Source organism: Copadichromis virginalis, linkage group LG14 (genome assembly GCF_057382275.1).
Source record: "Copadichromis virginalis isolate Kocher_CV1m ecotype Utaka linkage group LG14, C_Virginalis_male_GT1.1, whole genome shotgun sequence".
Taxonomy (NCBI): Eukaryota; Metazoa; Chordata; class Actinopteri; order Cichliformes; family Cichlidae; genus Copadichromis; species Copadichromis virginalis.
In genome coordinates, this window is record NC_140631.1 from 174,567 (window position 1) to 181,459 (window position 6,893).

General features: G+C 41.6%; 1 long non-coding RNA gene across 1 annotated transcript; it reads left to right on the top strand.

The window, feature by feature from the left end:
- The first annotated feature begins 4,547 nt into the window (after positions 1 to 4,547).
- Positions 4,548 to 5,853, top strand: LOC146693133 (uncharacterized). Its single transcript, XR_014923906.1, has 2 exons — positions 4,548 to 4,607; positions 5,062 to 5,853. It is a non-coding gene; the product is annotated as an uncharacterized LOC146693133 (long non-coding RNA).
- The last annotated feature ends 1,040 nt before the right edge of the window (positions 5,854 to 6,893 follow it).

A 6,893-nucleotide genomic window follows, 5' to 3' on the forward strand; every position in this document is an offset into this window, starting at 1 on the left:
CGCCTGGTGGGGAGTAGGGTCACAGGTGGCAACACAGGTGATTTCGCTCCTCTGGCCAGGGGTCGCCACACGGGAGGCCTAAAGAGGCTGCAGTCGGGAAGATCGCTCCCTTGACTCAAACCTAGCCTACCTGCCCGGTGTGGGGACCAATCGTGATGCCTGACATGGAGATGGAGATGGAGGAATTAGAGGAGCTGGAGGAGGAGCAGACGAGCAGCCCAGAAGAAGAAGCCCCCAGAAGCCCACAATGGAGAGATCGCTTAAACCCCCAGAACTGGTCTGAAAACTGCTACTTGACCATATGCATAACCCTGTGTTTTCTATTCATCATCTCAGTGTTTACAGCACTCGCCGCCATCTGCATGGACATAGCCTGCAGGGACAACCCCTGCAATCCCTACTGTCCAAGAGGATATGGTGTTGACCCCAATGGCACCAACCCCTGCGACCTATGGAAACAAGACCAAGAGATCACCCACAGTAAAAGATGGACACACGACGATTCACACCTATGTGACCTGACACAGGACCATGACCACCCCTGGATGAACAACGCTTGGTACCGCTATGTGTACGATAGAACACATACATTCCAGACAACATACACTCACCTAACATGACCGACGCTCTAAACGTGCTGAAACAAATTAGAAATGCAGAACAAAAAGACAAAATATTAGATCCTGAAGATTGGTTAACATGGTTATTGAACGGATGGTGGAGGTCCCTGTTGATTAAAGGACTTGTTGGAATTGCCTCCTTACTCTTATTAATGTGTGTTTTCACAACCTGTGTAATACCCTGCTTTAAGAAAATGGTGTCAAATATGATAGCTCATTCCGTTAATGCTTATGTAGCAGTGCATAATCCCGCAGCCTATGACAGCGATCAGAACCCGGACAGTGAAGAAGATGACGACTATGTGTAGTTTCCGTCTGTACTTAGTCAATGACGTGGCAATTGAAAATGTTTCACAAGTGATTGTCTACTGAACTCAATAAAGTTACAGATGAAATATTTGAACAACAGGAGGGAATGTTAGAAGAATTTAAGTTGTACTATGATTTATTCACTTATGCATTAAGGTTTTATTACTTAGCATGCTTCAGAATGTTCATATATTTCACAGGGACATTAGAAGTAACTCTTAAAGTTTAAACTGCAGATGTCTATTATTAAAAGATACCTCCGTTATGAAGCTTTCGAATGTATTGCAATGCTCATATATTTGTGTATCACATGCCATTACATCCTGTCACGTACACACACACACACACACAGAACACACACACATGCTGATAAATATGCTTGAAAAACAGGAAATGCAACTGTCCCTTTGTATAAATAAATCTGACTGCAAGGCCTCGGGTGTGGATCTCCTTCGAGCTTCCACCCGTGCACGTCTTCATTGTTGAACCTTGAACAACAGTCTGAGTGTTTTTATTCAACCTGTAGAATGTCTTGTTTAATTTAAATAAACCATTGACATTTCCTGAGAGAAATTCTGCCAAAAACATAACTAAAAATGCAGTCTTATGAAAGTAAGGCTTATTTGCCCAGACACCCATAAACCAATCAGCAAAAAGCCTTTCTTGTTAACAAAATCACTATTGCCAGTTTCTTAAATATGAATATTCACAAGTGAATTTTCTACATGGCTGCTGGTATCACAGCAACACATGGACCACTATTCTGAGTCCTGGGTTAATAATAATTGGAATCAATTTAATTTTAATCAATTTAAACACCTTTGTAACCAGTGAGCTAAAAACATGATGGAAAAGCAAAACTTCTAAGAGATCTGTGTCTGTACTATTATGTAGATATCTAAAAATTGGGGCATTGTGGGCTCCAGGAAGTTTCTCCTTCTCCCTCTCTCTCACACACACACGCACGCACATACATACAATACCTTAATGCAACTCCTATCTGTGGGGTCAATGGGAGTTGGTTTGGGACGGACCACTCTGATGTCGTCACTGCTGCACTCAAGAACAGACCATAGCTCTAGTACCAGGGCCCGAATAAAGCCTGAGACAGAACACGGAGAAATTTGTTGTACCAAACATTTATTTGAAATAGCAGCAACTAAAATTATTAACAGTGCTTTAATAAATAAACGACTGACTTTGTTATTGTGTCCAATCTTTTAAAGAAATCTGTCTTTGCATTGCTGGCACCGTTTTGATTGGAGGATTTGAATCTCAGGAAGGAAGGAATTTATAATGCCACTCCCTTTGATCCCATTTAATCTCTTCCCTGTTGCACTTTGGCCTGTCAGTAACTACATTTGAATTTTGCAGCTCAAGCTTGCACATAAAGGCTGGATAAAAACGTTAATGCAATCAAAATGTACGCAGCCCTCGCTGGAAAACTGGGGATACAGTACAGTACATAAATGATGAAGCAAAGACAAAACATTAGTGTCATGGAAGAAGAAATAGTCAGTGCATCACGGGAAGCTCCCAGCAATAAAACCTGCATTTGTATTGACACATAAACCTTAATTTGTGAGCAATTTTCAGTGTATTTCAGTTAAATTAACGAGACAAATATAACAAAAGGGATTTTATACTTAGAAGAAGAATATGAAATTGAAATATTAAACTAAGAAAACTATAAATACTGCAGTTCTAGAGTTACAGATATACAATTAAGCTTTGCATATCAGTGCTGTATAACCCAGGGAATGTACTTTTTTTATATAATTGAATAGTAATGGAAATCATGAACTGTTTTTCAGAGGTCATAGATCAAATGAGCAGTAGAGTTTTTCTCACAGAATGGTTCTTTCACATAGAAAGCAGTGTGTGCTGCAGGTTTAGCAAATGGCCCATCATTTGTAAGCTCTGTCTGGACTATATCACTTTTTGAGGTCATCCTTCTTTCTGTCAGTCTGCCCAAAACATCAACGGTATCGGTGAAGACAGAAGACAGTGTTTTGTGCGACACATGGAATAGATGACAAAGATGCTGGACTGGAAGATCAAGTCTCAGACGCATTAGTGTGAGTAAGAGCATTTGGAAACCTGTCAGTTTCTTCGATATTGGCAGGAAATCTTTGACAGTGTTGAAGAGGGACATTAAGACTGCATAACAATATAGTCCAGTGTAATATCTTACTTTTTCGGTATCGTCCTTTAAGAAAGTTTCATTCAGCTCTGTCTTTTGCAACTGTGCTCGAAGCAGTCTGTTCTCCTCCAACAGCCGGTTTATTTCTGCTCTGCCCTGTTGACTGCACACACAGTCCTTCGTCTGCCCTTCAGCTTCCGTGACGCTGTCACTCCCATCACCACTGGATTTGTTACATCCATTTCATATGCTGGTTTGCCTGCAATAATGCCAAATCAAAAGCTATTCAGTCGACATGACGTGGTTCTGCAGCATCACACATTAGCATGTTTTATCTCATTATCTATGACCGCAGCGCATTGAAAAAACCCCCACTAAAAGCCTTTTAGTTTGGTCCTTTTACAGCATCCTGCCATGCGATTACATTTGTTCCTGACCACCGAGAACACTCACGTTAACTTTTATCGAGTGGAAAAAAAGTTAGCGTGTTTATATTATGCTAACATAGCTGTGTCGCTAGCGGTCACGTAGCACATCATTATATACCAGCTAGCCCAAGTTCAGTAACCCTACAAATGTCACTGCTGTTTAGTTTTCTGTCTTCATTTATGTTGGAAGTGATAAGAAAGCTGTACGTTTTAATTTGTTTCCAAAACCCCGCAGTCAGGACATGCTATATTGTATTTAGATAGAAGCTAGCGAGCTAACTTGCTGCTAACTTCTAACTCATATGTCATAAATTCCATTGTCATGGATGCCTGGATGTTTAACTCAGTTGTTACACCTGGTAGAGCAGAACGCTGATAATTTTATTAAAGATGAAAGACTTAAGACAGTGTTTTAACTCTCAGTAATGCCACAGTGATCATTTGATATATGGACCTGCAGCAGAGTTTAGGCCCAGACACGGCTAGTGACGTCAGACTCAACAATCGGATAGTGATATGAATTACTTTAGAACTCACCGGAGAGAAAATGCCGCGAGCAAACCAACAAAAAGCTGGGGATTGCACGGAACTCGATATCCGCTCGTCTCACCGCTGCAATCCATGCCTGGCGTCTTTGTTTGGTGGATACATGGGATCCCTCACGTTGCCGCCAGGATGGAAAACGATGAAAAGATTAATCCAGTTTCTTGCCTTCACGATCGTGAGCTTTAACGTTGCAACCGACTACACAACACGTACCATAGCTGAAGCTGTATCCTTTGTCTGGCCTACTGTGATGGCGGCAGGGGGCGTGGCCCGCCTCATGTAACGTCACGCTCCAAAGCCCTGTGACGTTTCTGTGTTCTGTGACGTTGTCCCAAAGACGTTGTCCACCTCTGTTGGAGGGAGTAATGTGGGTGACTGTGTAGTGTAGTTGGTGTAATAGTTTTCGACTCCACACAGTCACTGCTTTGCTGTGCTTCTGCAGCGTATCCAGTAATGGTGACAAATCCTCCAGCGTTGCAATAGGAAGCTGCTCTTAAGCGCAGAAAGAATTGTTTCCAGGGATTTCTATTTGTATCCAGCTTGGCGTGCAGGATCCTTTGTGTAATCTATGCTTACATATGTATTTTACACACAGACAATGTGAAAAATACAACACATTGCTATGGATTGATGCTGAAAGTGCTAATTGCACTAAAAAATTTAGCTGAAAAAATAACACCAACTAAATAGATAAGCATGTCTGTTAACAAAAAAACCCAAACGCTTTACCCAACTGGGGTTTTTCAACTACCTCAGGGACAAAGCTTTACCAAAATCTTCCAACTCAGACCCTGTGACAAGGTCTGTGAAAACCACGTTTTTATGCCTGAAATTCTACAGTACTACACTCCCACCAGATGAGCTCATGCAGCCTGTCACGAACCGGGACATACAACCATGACAAAACAGGAGATGCACACACAATTTATTGTGTTATTAATTTAGATCAACTGTGCTAATATAGTATACCAAAATGAAAACAATAACTCAAATTTCTCATGTACACTTTCTACAGAGGCACCATCGAGAGCATCCTGTCGAGCTGCATCACTGTGTGGTTTGGAGCCTGCAATGCGTCCTGTCATAGAACCCTCCAACGCATAGTGAGAGCTGCAGAGAGGATCATTGGTGTCTCTCTCCCCTCCCTCCAGGACATTTACAGCACCCGTCTCACTAAAAAAGCCCTTTGCATAGCGGCTGATCCCACGCACCCAATGCAAAGCTTCTTCAAGCTGCTGCCGTCAGGGAGGAGACTGCGGAGTCTCCAGGCCAGGACCAGCAGACTGAAGGACAGCTTCATCCATCAGGCTGTCAGGAAGCTTAACTCCCTCCCGATTCTGCCCCCTCTCCCCTCCTCTCCTCCATGGTCTCACTGAACTCTGTCACATACACACACACACACTCTCTGACTCACTCACTGGCCTGCACCAGTTACCAGTCACTTTGTGGAGCATTGGACTGCCATTACCTCATAAGACTTTGTTGTTATACTATCTCTAACCGTATATTACTAGATCTCCATTTGCACTATTTGCCTATTTGCACTACTCTGCCTGGTTTACACTCAATGTCATTTACCCTTACCTGAATATTGTATATTGTATATTGCATAGCTTTCTTGTTAAATTGTATTGTATTTATTTAAATTTTTACTTTTTAATTATTTTATTTGCATTTTTTAATCACTCTCTTATATTTAAATGTTCATTTGCTATTTCATCTAGGGTTTGAGAGTAACGAAATTTCTATTCTCTGTATGTCCTGTACATGTGGCAGAATTGACAAATAAAGTTGACTTTGACTTTGAGATATTTGAGGTTGTGCTGAAAATAATGGTGCCAAATAAGGCAAGAAAAACATATTTTAAAGGTGAAATATAGAGGTAAAATCAAAAATAGTCAAGAACGGCCAATTATACCCTGGACCACAGAGGGTTAAATTTGAAAACGGTTTTAAAAAAAAACATCCCCATTCTAAAATGTCATGTGACAATCTGATTCATGAAGAGTGATGATGTCACAAGGACATGTGATGATGTCACAAGGACATGTGATGATGTCACAAGCACATGCCTTTGAGCCTTTGAAGTTTTTCTATAAATAGGGGTCAGGAGCAGCAAGTTTTAGTCAGTTTGTTCGCAGCCTTCAAACGTTCGACCAGAGCTATATTTGAAAGTATTTGTAAACCTCTTCAGAGTCACTGAAATTTTTTTTAAACGTTCTCACCAATTCACTGAGCAAACAAACACATTTCAGTCAAGATGACTTTCACCTCAAATCATCTTGAAATATGTAAAGGGACCCTTTTGGGAGGTCACTACAAGGTCGAGGGTTTCCTTGAAGAAGGGGGCTTTGGTATTGTAACCAAATGTTGCAATACAAAAACCAACAAAGTCGTTGCTATTAAAGTCAACAAGAGCGACCCTGAAATTCTGCAACAGGCGAAAATGGAAATTTACATACTGGAGAAGCTGCGAGGCTTGGATGCAGATAGATGCAACATTGTTAAATGGAACGACTTTTTCATCGACGGTGACCGCATCTGCTTAAATTTTGAACTCCTCGATGAAAGCCTGTGGCAGTACATGCGGTACCGGAGGAACCGGGTTCTCCCAGTAACAGAAATCAGGCCAGTGTTATTTCAGCTCGCAAATGCCCTGTCCCACCTGGGTTCTTTGGGAATAGTGCATGCTGACCTCAAACCTGGAAACATAATGGTTGTGGACCGCTATGAGTGTCCAATCAAAGTCAAACTTACAGACTTTGGTTTTGCATGTCCCGCATCTACAGTGATTCCTGGTGACTGTGTGGGGACGGTTGGTTATAAAGCACCTGAGGTTATGATTGG